At 41.1% G+C, this 16076-nt stretch overlaps 1 pseudogene; it reads left to right on the forward strand.

Annotated features, from left to right (window-relative positions):
• Window positions 1-630: 630 nt before the first annotated feature.
• On the forward strand, window positions 631-15553 carry LOC136398539 (fatty acid desaturase 3-like; annotated as a pseudogene).
• Window positions 15554-16076: the final 523 nt, after the last annotated feature.

Genomic DNA, 16076 nt, shown 5'->3' on the forward strand with positions numbered 1-16076 from the left:
TAAAAATGGTAAAATTATGCCTTTTGCTAAAAAAATGGATACTAAGTGAGTGTTTTCTCAGTTTTGAGTTGGGGATTTGTTTTCACATTTGAGCAGGAAACTATTGCTAGCCTAGGAGAAGCAGGGCAGCTTATAAGGAGTACAGAAGCTAAGAAATAGAACAGAATATGCATTTATTCCTTCACTTCCAGAGTAGGAGAAAGAAAGGAGCTATTTACCTACAAATTTAAAAATGCATATATTTACCCAAGCTTTTGTCTATGATTTCAGCCATTTTTGCTGTAAATTATGGGCTACTGACTGTGGACTTTCAGAAGGACTTTACCAGGAGCTGCATAGTCTTGAGTTCCAATCAGAGGTCCCCATATATAGCATCTCTTCCACTCACTGAAACCATTTCCGCATCTCTGCCTGCTTTGTCTGTTGTATCACAGTTCCTTGGGGCTTAGTGTACATTTCTATTATACTTGAGACTGGACAGGACCATCATGCAGTGTCTTCACCTGTTAGCTTTTCCAAAAGGGAGGACAGAGCACTGAAAGGAACTAGGGTAGGGAGTATCAGGTGAAATGTATGATGATTTGCAAAATTGCACTGCAAGCCTTTTCTGGCCATAATTTTATTAGATAGATGGCTGAGCTCAAGAAGGGGCAAGATGCAGCTGCCTTAATTGGAATAAAACAGGGAGGTAGTGGAGTGAAGGCACAGGGTCAGTGGATGGAAGAAAATCACAAAAATACAACTTAAAAAAGTCATCATTTATAGTCAATGTTTCAAGATCTAGAATGGTATCATTTAAGATTACAGAAAATTCTTTAAACCTTTAGGCCTTATTAGAACTACAGAGAACAAATCAGTGGTTAATTTCATAGGACACTCTTTATGTATCCTAATTCTTACATATTTGTCAGAAATAAAATTTAACCTCTTGGCATGTTTTAGACCAGACAGGACTGGAGAATCTGTTCATTAGGTCCTAGCTGTTTGGAGTGGCTGTGTTGAGGACACTGCCTAGATGGCCTCCTTAGGATGAAGCCCTCATTAGTCCAGCTGCTGGGAGTGTTGGCAGCTGATAGCTGTTACTTAAGTCATTATGTGAGAGTTTCTCCAGATCACTGAGAGCCACTCACCCAAGGCATCATGCCAACTCCTTGTCCCCCTCCCCATGCAATACTCATCCTCTTCTCTAGAAGCTCATATCCAGAGAGGAGAAGGCCCGGCCTCCCTACCTCCTTGGCATAGCACTGAAAGACCATCTCAGCTCCAGAAGTCTCTATAGATTTGGTTGAGGCCTTCTTGGTTGACACTGTATCACATTTTACCTCCTCTCTACCCTATCTGACTTCCTTCACTGTGTAATACTAGTGATTCCAATCAACCACCCACACTGAATGTCTATCCTAGAGTCTGATTCCTGAGAGGTATCATTGATGAAAACTTGGTCTTACATGGTCTGATGCCTTCCTTTGAAATGGGGCTGCTGAACAGCTCTAGTCACCTGCACAGCTGCAGTGGGGCTCAAGGATTGAGCTAACATTACAGCTTTTTAAAAATGTACACTCATAGCATGAACAGGTGGTGGTGCAATGGGTAGAGCATTGGACTGGGACACAGAGGACCCAGGTTCAAAATCCCGAGGTCGTTGGTTGAATGTGGGTTTATCCGGCTTGAGTGTGGGCTCACCAGCTTGAGCGTGGGGTCACTGGTTTGAGCATGGGATCATAGACATGACCCCATGGTCACTGGCTTCAGCCCAAAAGTCACTGGCTTGAGCCCAAGGTTGCTAGCTTAAGCAAGTGGTCACTCGCTCTGCTGTAGCCCTCCACTACCCCCCCCCCCCCCATCAAGGCACATATGAGAAAGCAATCAATGAACAACTAAGGAGTCACAACAAAGAATTTATGCTTTTCATCTCTCTCCTTTCCTGTCTGTCCTTATCTGTCCCTCTCTCTGTCTCACAAAATAAGTACACTTATGTACAGTCACTGTCCTTAAAGTGTGCCTGTTAGGTAAGAGGGGCTCAGTCATGTGCTGTGGTAAAAGTAGCTATTCTCTGAAGGTCAAGCACATGTGTTGAAATGTGTTTACTCAACCTTTATGGAAAATTTCAGGTTGGGGCTCTTGATTTCTTTTCTTACCAGGAAATCTTCATTAAGACTAAGAGAATTTATTCTGGAGGAGGGTCTGGTATTATTAAATTACCAAAGAAGAGGTATTCTAGGCATTAACCTTTTTCTCCTGGGATGTACTTTTAGTGTTATTTAGATTAGTCCATTCTCTTTGCCTGTGGACAAGGCCCACCAGGGGTGAGGACAACGGAGATGCAGAGACCCAACTCCAGAGACCAGGTTCAGTGATGCAGATCCACTTTATTCAGGAAGTAAACTAGCTTATATACATGGGTTCAGCTAATAGGATGTTATAGTAGGGCAAATGGCCAAAATAAGTCAGGAGGCTGCCTGGCTGGTGCTGAGTCATTTCCATATAGTGGGCGAGCTCCCTTCCAGGGTGTGCCTAAGAGGGTTTCAGGTCCTGGAGTATTCTCACAGCATTGCATCAGCCACAGCTGTTAGGAATGCACTCTGCACTCTACCTGCATTTGCCCATCATCATGCCTGTAAATCCAAAGATATTGGAATGAGTAGCCTCTTTTAGGTCACATCTTAATATATCTATTCAAATCCTTCTAGACAAGAGGGAACACCCAACTGTTGGGGAAGAAACAATAAAAATCTGCTCCAAGGTAGCCTTTTGTATTTATTTACTCAAGCAAAGAAGAAAATTATAGCATCTTTCACAAAAAATAAAATGGTATATAAGTTTTCCTTTCTAGTAACATTTACTACTATAAAGACAAACGCTAAATCAAAGTAGTATCAATGATGTAACAAATGATTAAAATAGAAATTGCTTCAATCATCATCCTTTTTTTAAAAAAAAATTATTTATTAAATTTAATGCAGTGACATTGATAAATCAGGGTACATATGTTGAAAGAAAACATCTCTAGATTATTTTGACATTTGATTGTGCTGTATACCCCTCCCCCAAAGTTAAATTGTCTTCTGTCACCTTCTATCTGGTTTTCTTGTGCCCCTCCCCTCCCCCAACCCCTCTCTCCTTTTTCGCCCCATCCCCCCTCCCCCCATCCCCCTCCCCTGTTGCCATCACACTCTTGTTCCTGTCTCTGAGTCTCATTTTTATGTACCTTCTATGTATGGATTCATATAGTTCTTAGTTTTTTTTCTGATTTAATTATTTCACTCCGTATAATGTTATCAAGGTCCATCCATGTTATTGTAAATGATCCGATGTCATCATTTCTTATGGCTGAGTAGTATTCCATAGTATATATGTACCAAAGCTTTTTAATCCACTCGTCCTCTGACAGACACTTGGGCTGTTTCCATATCTTCGCTATTGTGAACAATGCTGCCACAAACATGGGGGTGCATTTCTCCTTTTCGAGCCATTCTATGGTGTCCTTGGGGTATATTCCCAAAAGTGGGATAGCTGGGTCAAAAGGCAGTTTGATTTTCAGTTTTTTGAGGAATCTCCATACTGTTTTCCACAGTGGCTGCACCAGTCTGCATTCCCACCAGCAGTGCAGGAGGGTTCCCTTTTCTCCACATCCTCGCCAGCACTTATTCTGTGTTGTTTTGTTCATGAGCGCCATTCTGGCTGGTGTGAGGTGATATCTCATTGTGGTTTTAATTTGCATCTCTCTAATGATTAGTGATGTTGAGCATTTTTTCATATGCCTATTGGCCATCTGTATGTCCTCTTTGGAGAAGTGTCTATTCATCTCTTTTGCCCATTTTTGGATTGGATTGTTTGTCTTCCTGGTGTTGAGTTTTACAAGTTCTTTATAAATTATGGTTACTAACCCCTTATCAGACGTATTGTCAAATATGTTCTCCCATTGTGTAGTTTGTCTTTTTATTCTGTTCTTGTTGTCTTTAACTGTGCAAAAGCTTTTTAGTTTGATATAGTCCCATTTGTTTATCCTGTCTTTTATTTCACTTCCCCGTGGAGATAAATCAGCAAATATATTGCTCCGAGAGATGTCGGAGAGCTTACTGCCTATGTTTTCTTCTAAGATGCTTATGGTTTCATGGCCTACATTTAAGTCTTTTATCCATTTTGAGTTTATTTTTGTGAGTGGTGTAAGTTGGTGATCTAGTTTCATTGTTTTGCAGGTAGCTGTCCAATTTTTCCAACACCATTTGTTAAAGAGGCTGTCTTTACTCCATTGTATTTCCTTACCTCCTTTGTCAAATATCAGTTGTCCATAGAACTATGGGTTTATTTCTGGGTTCTCTGTTCTGTTCCATTGATCTAGATGCCTGTTCTTATGCCAGTACCAGGATGTTTTGAGTACAATGGCCTTGTAGTATAATTTGATATCAGGAAGTGTGATACCTCCCACTTTATTCTTCTTTTTTAAGATTGCTGAGGCTATTCATGTTCTCTTTTGGTTCCATATAAATTTTTGGAATATGTGGTCTATATCTTTGAAGTATGTCATTGGTATTTTAATTGGTATTGCATTGAATTTATAGATTGCTTTGGGTAAAATAGACATTTTAATGATGTTTATTCTTCCTAACCATGAGCACGGTATATGCTTCCACTTGTTTGTATCTTCCTTGATTTCTTTTATCAATGCTTTGTAATTTTACGAGTACAAGTCTTTAGTCTCCTTAGTTAAGTTTACTCCTAGGTACTTTATTTTTTTGGTTGTAATTGTGAAGGGGATTATTTCCTTAATTTCTCTTTCTGACTGTTCATTGTTGGTGTATAAAAATGCCTCTGATTTCTGAGTATTGATTTTATATCCTGCCACTTTGCTGAATTCATTTATCAGGTCCAGTAGCTTTTTGACTGAGACTTTAGGGCAGGGGTCCCCAAACTACGGCCCGTGGGCCACATGCAGCCCCCTGAGGCCATTTATTCGGCCCTCGCAGCACTTCTGGAAGGGTCACCTCTTTCATTGGTGGTCAGTGAGAGGAGCATAGTTCCCATTGAAATACTGGTCAGTTTGTTGATTTAAATTTACTTGTTCTTTATTTTAAATATTGTATTTGTTCCCGTTTTGTTTTTTACTTTAAAATAAAATATGTGCAGTGTGCATAGGGATTTGTTCATAGTTTTTTTTTTTATAGTCCGGCCCTCCAACAGTCTGAGAAACAGTGAACTGGCCCCCTGTGTAAAAAGTTTGGGGACCCCTGCTTTAGGGTTTTCTATATACAATCATATCATCTGCAAATAATGATAGTTTTACTTTTCTTTTCCAACTTGAATGCCTTTTATTTCTTCTTCTTGTCTGATTGCTGTGGCTAGGACTTCCAGGACTATGTTAAATAAGAGTAGTGAAAGGGGGCACCCCTGCCTTGTTCCTGAACTTAAGAGTATTGCTTTCAATTTTTGCCCATTGAGTATGATGTTGGCTGTGGGTTTCTCATAGATGGCTTTTATCATGTTGAGGTCTGTTCCCTATATTCCCACTTTGCTGAGAGTTTTGATCATGAATGGGTGCTGAATTTTATCAAATGCTTTTTCTGCATCTATTAAAATTATCATATGGTTTTTCTCCTTCTTTTTGTTTATGTGATGAATCACATTGATTGATTTATGAATATTGTACCAGCCTTGCCTCCCCAGAATAAATCCCACTTGATCATAGTGTATGATTTTTCCATATATTGTTGGATCTGGTTTGCTAATATTTTGTTGAGGATTTTAGCATCTATATTCATTAGAGATATTGGCCTATAATTTTCTTTCTTGTGTTGTCTTTGCCTGGTTTTGGAATCAGAATTATGCTCGCCTCATAAAAGGAGGTTGGAAGTCTTCCTTCCTCTTGAATTTTTTGAAATAGTTTGAGAAGGATAGGAGTTAGTTCTTCTTTGAATATTTGGTAGAATTCCGTTGTGAAGTCATCGGGCCCCGGACTTTTTTTTGTTGGGAGTTTTTTGATAACTGTTTCAATCTCATTTGGTGTAATCGGTCTGTTTAGGTTTTCTGATTATTCCAGATTGATTTTTGGAAGATTGTATGTTTCAAGGAATTTGTCCATTTCTTCTAGATTGTCTAGTTTTTTGGCATACAGTTCTTCATAGTATTTTCTTACAATATTTTGTATTTCCGTTGTGTCAGTTGTTATTTCTCCTCTCTCATTTCTAATTTTATTTATTTGAGTCCTCTCTCTCTTTTTCTTGGTGAGTCTAGTTAAAGGTTCATCAATCTTGTTTACCTTTTCAAAGAACCAGCTCCTAGTTTCATTGATCCTCTGTATTGTTTCTTTAGCCTCTATGTCATTTATTTCTACTCTGACTTTTATTATTTCCTTCCTTCTACTACATTTGGGCTTTACTTGCTGTTCTTTTTCTAATTCTTTTAGATGCAGTTGTTTATTTGAGCTTTTTCTAGCTTCTGAAAGTGTGCCTGTAGTGCTATGAACTTCCCTCTCAGTACTGCTTTTGCTGTGTCCCATAAATTTTGAGTTGTTGTATGCTCATTGTCATTCCTTTCTACAAATTTTTTTATTTCTTCTTTGAACCCATTTTTAATCCATTCGTTATTTAACAACCTGCTATTTAGTTTCCATGTGTTTGAGAATTTTTGAGCTTTTTTGTTTGGTTCATTTCTAGTTTCATGGCATTGTGATCGGAGAAAGTGCTTGATATGATTTCAGTCTTCTTAAATTTGTTGAGAGCACTTTTGTGCCCTAACATGTGGTCTATACTAGAGAATGTACCATGAACACTTGAAAGGAATGTATATTCTGCTGCTTTAGGGTGAAAGGTTCTGAATATATCTATTAAATCAAGTTGATCTAGTGTTTCCAATAAGTCTGCTGTTTCTTTGTTAATTTTCTTTCTTGAGGATCTATCTAGTGATGTTAGTGGGGTATTAAAATCCCCTACTATTATAGTATTGCTGTTGATCTCGCCCTTTAAATCCATCAAAGTCTGCTTTATATATTTGGGTGCTCCTATATTAGGTGCATAGATATTTATAATAGTTATATCTTCCTGTTGGATTACTCCCTTTATCATTATGTAGTGGCCTTCTTTATCTCTTACTATATCCTTTGTTTTAAAGTCCAATTTGTCTGATATAAGTATTGCTACCCCAGCTTTTTTTTCATTTCCATTTGCATGAAATGTTTTTCCCATCCTTTTACCTTCAATCTATGTGTATCTTTTGTTCTAAGGTGTGTCTCTTGTAGACAGCATATGTATGGGTCCTGTTTTCTTATCCATGCAGCTACCTTATGTCTTTTGATTGGATCATTTAATCCATTTACATTTAAGGTTATTATTGATATGTAGTTGTTTATTGCCATTTTCTTCTTTAAAGGTGTATTCCTTTTTTGCTATATTCTTTTCCCACTTTGGTCTGTTTACAACAGGCCCCTTAACATTTCCTGCAGCATTGGTTTGGTTGTAATGAATTCCATGAGTGGTGTTTGTCTGGGAAGCTTTTTATTTCTCCTTCGATTTTAAACGATAGCCTTGCTGGATAAAGTAGTCTTGGTTGTAGGTTCTTGTTCTGCATTACTTTGAATATTTCTTGCCATTCCCTTCTGGCCTCAAGTGTTTCTGTTGAGAAGTTGGATATCATCCTTATGGGGGCTCCTTTGTAGGTGATAACTTTTTTTTCTCTTGCAGCTTTTAATACTTTCTCTTTATTGCTTAACTTTGGTATTTTAATTATGATGTGTCTTGGTGTAGGTTTCTTTCGGTTTCTCTTTAATGGAGTCCTCTGTGCTTCTTGGACTTGTGAGGGTTTCTCTTGCATTAATTTAGGGAAGTTTTTACCTTATGACCCAGCAATCCCTCTACTGGGTATATACCCCAAAACCTCAGAAACATTGATACGTGAAGACACATGTAGCCCCATGTTCATTGCAGCACTGTTCACAGTGGCCAAGACATGGAAACAACCAAAAAGCCCTTCAATAGAAGACTGGATAAAGAAGATGTGGCACATATACACTATGGAATACTACTCAGCCATAAGAAATGATGACATCAGATCATTTACAGCAAAATGGTGGGATCTTGATAACATTATAAGGAGTGAAATAAGTAAATCAGAAAAAAACAAGAACTACATGATTCCATACATTTGTGGAACATAAAAATGAGACTAAGAGACATGGACAAGAGTGTGGTGGTTACCAGGGGTGGGGGGATGGAGGACAGGGGAAGAGTTAGGGGGAGGGGGAGGGGCACAGAGAACTAGATAGAGGGTGGCGAAGGACAATCTGACTTTGGGCGAGGGGTATGCAACATAATTTAATGACAAAATAACCTAGACATGTTTTCTTTGAATATATGTACCCTGATTTATTAATGTCATCCCATTACCATTAATAAAAATTTATTTAAAAAAAAAAATTTAGGGAAGTTTTCAACTATGATATGATTGAACAAAGTCTCTATCCCTTGTTCTTTTTCTTCTTCTTCAGGAACCCCTATGATGCTGATGTTATTTCTCTTCATGTTGTCACAGAGCTCTCTAAGAGTTTCCTCTGACTTTTTGAGTCTCTTTTCTCTTCTCTCTGCTTTCATGCCTTCATTCAAGTTGTCCTCCAACTCGCTGATTCGATCCTCAGCTCTATCTATCCTGTTTTTAATTCCTTCCATTGTGGTCTTTATTTCTGATATTGTATTTGTCATCTCTGACTGATTCTTTTTTATACTTGCTATTTCTTTATTTAGATGTTCATAATGACCATCCATTGTTGTTCTAAGATTCCTAAGCATCCTTACAATCATTATTTTAGAACTCCGCATCTGGAAGTTTGATTATTTCCATATCACTCAGTTCATCTCCTGAAGGTATCTCTTGTGGTTTCATTTAGATTGCACTTCTTTGTCTTCTCATTGTCTGTTTTTGGGTATTTTATTTGTAGAGTTGGTTGAGTCTAGGCTTGGTGTTGTCTGCCTCCAGTTTTCAATTGTGTTATTTCTACGTCTTCTTGGGTTGGTATCAGCTATTATCTGTAATTCACTTTCGGATTTGGGCAGCTTTGAAGTCTTGATTTGTTTGTTTTCTTAACAGATGATAGTCTTGTTTACTGATCTCAGCAGGGGGCTTCCTTGAAACTGTATCCAGGAATGCGATGGGTGTAACCTGAGACTCTGAAGGCCACTTTAGCCAATTAATCTCTCTGGGGGCAGGGTGTTTTCTCAGCTTCAGTAGGGGGAGGTGTATCTCTGATCTCCATGGAGACCTGAGTTACTGCCCCTCCTCCCCACTTCTTGTTTTCAGCTGTGTCTTGTTGTGTTGATTGGAGCTGGGTAGATGTCCAGAGATCTCTGATCCGGAAGCAATTCAGCTCTGTTTTGTGAAAGGTTCAGTCCCTCCCCCAGCTATGGCCGCCTCCAGCACGGATGAGTCAGCTTTTTTAGGTTGTCTCCTTCATTCCTTAGCCCCTCACAGTCTGTCCCTCTCTCTTTTCTTTCCACTTGGGAGATAAGCTGGTCTTTTCAACACACCTCGCTCCCTGGTCACCAGGCAAGTGGCTGTGAGCAGTAGTTTCTGCTCTTTTCCCTTGTGTGAGATCCCCTCTGGGCTCTCAGCCTCACCCCCCCCTCCATTCCTGTCAGCAGGGGAGATTCAGGCACTCCCTACCAGGTTTGTTGTGGCTTCTACTTTGCTCCTTGGTTTTGGTTTTTTTTTACTGTTTTTTTTTTTTTTTTTTTTCATTTTTCTAAAGCTGGAAATGGGGAGGCAGTCAGACAGACTCCTGCATGCGCCCTACCGGGATCCACCTGGCATTCCCACCAGGGGGCGATGTTCTGCCCCTCTGGGGCATCACTCTGTTGCATCCAGAGCCATTCTAGCGCCTGAGGCAGAGGCCACAGAGCCATCCCCAGCGCCCGGGCCATCTTTGCTCCAGTGGAGCCTCGGCTTCTGGAGGGGAAGAGAGAGACAGAGAAGAAGGAGAGGGGGAAGGGTGGAGAAGCAGATGGGCGCTTCTCCTGTGTGCCCTGGCCAGGAATCGCACCCGGGACTCCTGCACACCAGGCCGACGCTCTACCGCTGAGCCAAACGACCAGGGCCGCTCCTTGGTTTTTGAGAGCTCTTCTTGTAGTTCAGAGTTGGTTTTTCATGCTGATTTTTCCTAAATTGATTTGTATTCCAGTTTGGTGGTGAGAGCTGGGCATCTGTGCATCCACCTACTCCGCTGCCATCTTTTCAGTCCCATCCTTTTTTCCTTAAAAACTTATTCAAGTTTCTTTGCTTAATACCTTTAGTGAGATATTTATAAATTTTTCTTTTGAAAATAATACACATATTAAGACATTCTTTTTTTCCTTTGAGTTTAGTCCTCTATCTGAATGTCTCAGTTGTCAGAGTTTATATTCTGGAGTGTTTAGATATACCTCTCTCCTTCATTCTTTTTTTTTTCTGTATTTTTCCGAAATTAGAAGTAGGGAGGCAGTCAGACAGACTCCTGCATGTGCTTGACTGGGATCCACCAGGCATACCCACCAGGGGACAATGCTCTTCCCATCTGGTGTGTTGCTCCGCTGCAGCCAGAGCCATTCTAGTGCCTGAGGTGGGAGCCACGGAGCCGTCCTCAGTGGTTGGGCCAACTTTGTTCCAATGAAGCCTTGGCTGTAGGAGGGGAAGAGAGAGATAGAGAGAAAGGAGAGGCGGAAGGGTGGAGAATCAGATGGGTGATTCTCCTGTGTGCCCTGGCCAGGAATCAAACCTGGGACTTCCACATGCCGTGCCGATGCTCTACCGCTGAGCCAACGGCCAGGGCCTCCTTCATTTTTTATGCCCTTTCCCATCCTCTTGGGCCTTGTCTCTGTTGGCTTGCTTTACCAGCTGTCTCCTTCACTCATGTAAGCCATTGGAACTAAGTACAAGATTTTTCTTCTTCTTTTCTTTTATAAGTCCTAAGGTTTTAATGTAAAATTTCTACTCTTCTACCATGTAATTTATAATTTTATGAACTTTGGTTCTGTTTTTTTGGAAATTATTGTTAGGAAAAGTCACTCATAATTTTAACAATTTGCATATACTGAAACAGAACTTCTTGTAACTGCCAAACAAATGGAAAGAAGTAAATTGATATACACACACATCCTTTCTCCTTTTTGCATATTGTATGGCCAGTGGCCGCCTTCATGGCCATGCAGGTTCTCATTGAATTTAGGCAGATGGTAAAGAAACAGTAGAGCAAAACATGGTGAGCCATTGCATTTACTGAAGTCTCATACCGGCAGTAGAGCCAACAGTCAGGGAAGACCGCTTCCCTCTCATTCAGAGCTCCCAAAGCCCTGACTCATTCTCTAGTTCCACAACCCTGAAAACCTTCTCTGATTCCTCCTGGAATCAAAGGCCCCCACCAGTCTCAGTGGAGCTCTCAAAGCCCCTCAGTTTTGGTTCCACATCAGCACTCTTTCCTCTCTTCCTGCAAAACCCAGGCTGGGGAAAAAAATTCTTTCTCCAGCAAACATTAGCAATACAATGGCCCCTCCTAAACAGGAGGATAATCTGTAATTTGCAATCTGCCCTCCTGAGGGCAAGCACTGCAGCTTTGCACAGACTACATATAGATGGTACTGCCCAGGCCAATACAAAATATAAGTGAGCAAACCTAAAAAACACATTTTACAAACTTATTAGCCCAACACATATATTGTTAATTTTATGTAAAATACTTTTTCTTAGTGTGTCCACCTGGAAAAATAAAAGCCCACTTATATATGACTACTTCTTTATACCTTCCCACACATGCCTGTATTTTCCTGACAAAATTAATGAACCATCTCTGCCTTGAGTAGATTTATTATGATGTCAGCTACCTCTTGCATACTAATAATAATAATTATTATTTTATGTTTTTATTTTTACTTGTCTTCCTCCTAATAGACTCTAGGATTCTTGAGATAAAAATTTATGTACCAGTCATCTTTGTATTTCCAATGTCTAGCCTAGTTCAGAGTATAGGTAAGATGACCAGCAAATACTGGAAAAATAAGTAAAATGTGTCTAATTAAGATGGTGAATGAGACTATTTTCTATGGATGAAACCACTATGAATTAGTAGATAATAAATATTCTTATTTTAAAAATATTAAGGCCCTAGATGATTGAAAAATAGTAGTTTGTTGGGCAGATAAAATGTATTATGCTCACTTTGTTAAAGATTACGCTGCCCACGAGGAGGCCGTTGCCCAGGTGATATTAATGTGTGTTGGGGGCAGGCAGGATCGTTGTAGCCTGGGGCTTGGTTCTGGGATTAAGCCTTTCCCACCCTTTCTGATGTGGGGTGGTACAATCCAATCATGCCTCAGAGAAGTGACTTTGTATTAGAGACTTCCCTGTTTTGTATATTGGATTAGAGGTTGTGAAGCGACAATATAAAATGGGGGCAGAACAAGAGTTTGGGCTCTTGGTTCCTGGGATGATTAGCATGAGAGAGCAGAGGGTGCAAAGCAGAGAGCAGAAAGAGGTCATGTGGCCAGGAGAAGCAGCCAAGATGGCGGAGTGCTGAGTGAGATGCCAGTTTTGTGCAGAGTTTGTATCTGGGATAAGGAAGGAGATGGGGAACTGAGGAGAATAAGGCTGGTGAGCTAGAAGCCTTTGATTCTAGGAAACTCGGATAAGTCAGTAGCTTTGTGAGCACTGAATGTGAGTGGGTTTTGGAGCCCAGTGTGTGTTTTTACTTGCCCGCTGGGTGTAAGCTAGAATTAAAGAAAATGGCCTATCAGTTTTTGGCTCCATTGTTTCTTTACCGACTGTCCGAATCTAATGCAAACCTGCATGGACCGGGCTGCTGTGATAGTGGCCGTGGCTGCTGGCCATACATAGTTGTACTGTTATTAATAAACCAACACCTTTGTACTACATTTATTTTTGGAAACCCCTATCCCAAAATCTTTCTACAGAAAACATCAATTTGGGAAGAGTTTCTAAAGGAGAAATTAAAAAATTATAGAAGATTGGACACGGTTTAAAAACACATGCACCCTATGGGACACCTTTATGCTCAAGATTTGCTTAAGAGGAGCTGCATCTATATTTTTAGAGAAGTTAATGCATTCCTATACCTAGGAATAATAGATGAGTGTATCTAATGGCTCTTGTTTTCTCATGCTTAGCCATGTACCATGCTTTGCTTGCCTTTCTTGTTCTTACAAAGGAAGAACAAATAATAGCAGGGGAATTAGATACGACAATACATGCCTCTCTTTCAATGGGATTTTAATCCATTAAATTATAAACCCAGGCTTTATCCTCATTATAATTCTCCACATGGACCACGGACCATTGCACCAGGTGCAATCCGACATTTGTCTTTTGTTTGGGAGTGACAGTGTCATGGCAAGATTCAGGAGATTCTTGGCTGTTAAATTTACTCAAAATGAATGACAGAATTTTGTAACTGGAAACAGCTTTTATGTCATTAAACTGACTTTCTCATTTGAAAAGCAATCAGAAATCTTAGACCTTTTTGTGATTTGTACATGGTTGTTGAGATGGACCCGTGGCATTATCTTTCCATTACACTAAGGTGACTTTATCATGTCAAATTTTTTGCCCTTTAAATACTGAGAATGGCTAAATCGTGTAGGAGCTAGTACCTAAATTTATTTGGTATTTCTATTATGATCAACATTATTCTTTCCCTCTATGTAGGCAGATTAATGGCCACCCAAAGATTTCCATTCCCTAAGCCACAGAATCTCAATGTGTTAGCTTTTGGAAAAAGAAAATTTGTAGATGGAATTAAAATCCACAGACCTTAAATATGTAGATTGTTAGGCAGGCCTAATGTCATTATATGGGCCTTTCAAAGTGGCAGAGGAGGGCAGAACAGCAAGTCAGAGAAGTGAGACAAAAGAGGAAGAAGACATTTGAAGCCCCAGGCCAACTAACTCCACAGATTGGAAAGGTCCAAGGTGCCTGAAGGTTTTTGTCTGAAGCCAAGGGCGGCTCCAAGGAGTCCTGGTAGAACCATGTGGCTCAACAGTTTGTGATGGGACAACTGAGTGTTTCTCTGTGCCCTGGTGGAACTGCTGCCACACACAGCAACACTCCAAACCAACATCTTTCACAAAGATCCAGATGTGAGCCTGGTGCCTGTTTTCCTCCTGGGGGAGTTGTCCATTGAGGACGGCAGGAAGAAATCCAAGTCTTCACTCTACAATCACTGGCACCTGTTCTTCCTTATGATGGGCCCACTGCTACTCCCCCTGGGAACTAAGGTGGAAAACCTGGAGTCCATGCTGGTATGCATGCAGTGGACAGGCTTGCTCTGGGCTCCAGCTTACATTCTTGTTTCTTCTTCTCCTATATCCCCTTCTAAGTGTTCCCAGGGCTCTGTCCTTCTTCCTGGATTTCAGGGTCCTAGACAGCCACTGTTTATGTGCATCACACAGATGAACCATATCCTCAAGGAGACTGGCCACAAGAAGCACTGGGGCTGGGCTGGCTCTCAGTGGGTTGTGCCTGCAACATGGAGTCCTCTCTCTCCATTGACTGGCTCAGTGGCACTTCAACTTTCAGATTGAGCACCACCTCTTCCCAACGATGCCTAGCCACAACTACCACAGGATGGCATGGTCAGTCAAGGTAGTGGGCCAAGCACAGATGCAGCTACCAGGTTGTATGGCCAGTTGCCACGGCCACCATCATAGCCTCTCAGCCCATGCACGTTCGCATTCGATTTGGACAGACGGTAATGAAACAATGGAGCCACGAACTGGTGGGCCATCATCTTTAATTCTAACTTGCACCTGGTGGGTAAGTAAAAACACACAATGGGCTCCAAAATTCACTCACTCAGTGCTCACAAAGCTACTAACTTTATCTGAGTTTCCTAGAATTAAAGGTTTCTAGCTCACCAGACTTATTCACCTCTGTTTCCTATCTCCTTCCTTCTCCCTGCATAAACTCTGCACCAACTGGCTTCTCACTCAGCACTCCACCATCTTGGCTGCTTCTCCTGGCCTCCTCCATGTGGCCTCTCTCTGCTCTCCTCTCTGCTCTCCTCTCTGCTCTCTCCTCTAATGCTAATCTCAGGAACCAAGAGAGCAAGCTCCCAGTCTGCCCCACTTTATAGTGTAGAAATCAAAACCTTTAATTCAATATACAAATAAGGAAGTCTCTAATACAAAGTCACTTATCTGAGGCACGATGGGATTGTACCACCCCACATCAGAAAGGGTGGGAAAGGCTTAGTCCTAAAACCAAGCCCCAGGCTACAAGGATCCTGCCTGTTCACAGCCTGCCCCCAACACACATTAATATCACCTGGCGACAGCTTCCACGTGGGCAGCGCCATCTTTAACAAAGTAAGCATAATATATTTTATCTGCCCCCCCCAACACAGGTGAAATCCTGCCTCACTGCCCTGGAAGTCATCATTAAGTTTCAGAAAAAGTCTGGTGATGCCTGGCTGGAAGCCTCCCTCTACAAGAGAAGGCGGCATCCAGGGCCCCAGCAACCACCAAGCCAACTCAAAGAGGCTCAACAGCACCACAGCCCCACATCTGGGCTTGGGGGGCCCTGCTGACCTCCTGATCCTGCTATCTCCCCTTTGGTCCCCTTGCCTGACTGCCCGGCAGACTGGACAAGGGCTAAGGGGAATAATGCATGAAACAACATCATGAGCATGGCATGTTTTCCTGGAGCAAAAATGTAGGAAAAAGTGTTATTTTTATATAAAAACAAACCCAGATACATATAAAAGCCACAAGCCAAGTTATGCAATCTTTAGAAGCTGGAAAAGACAAAGAGAGAGATTCTCATCTTAGCCTCCAGGGGGACAGAGCTGATCTCTTGATTGTGGCCTTGTGAGATGTGAAGCAAGGAAAGCAACTGAGCCCAGGAACTTCTGACCATGAAGTATGTGTCCATTTGTTACTGGAGCAATGGAAACTAACACATTTTTCTCCATTTCCTTCATCTCCTCTATTTCCACACCCTCCTCATAATCATCATTACCATCATCATCGTCATCATCACCACCATTGCCCCCTTTTATGGTATACCTATTAAATGGGAGGCACTGGGTGTCGTGTTTCATATCCATCGTC

The sequence above is a fragment of the Saccopteryx leptura genome, chromosome 3 (assembly GCF_036850995.1).
Source record: "Saccopteryx leptura isolate mSacLep1 chromosome 3, mSacLep1_pri_phased_curated, whole genome shotgun sequence".
Lineage (NCBI taxonomy): Eukaryota > Metazoa > Chordata > Mammalia > Chiroptera > Emballonuridae > Saccopteryx > Saccopteryx leptura.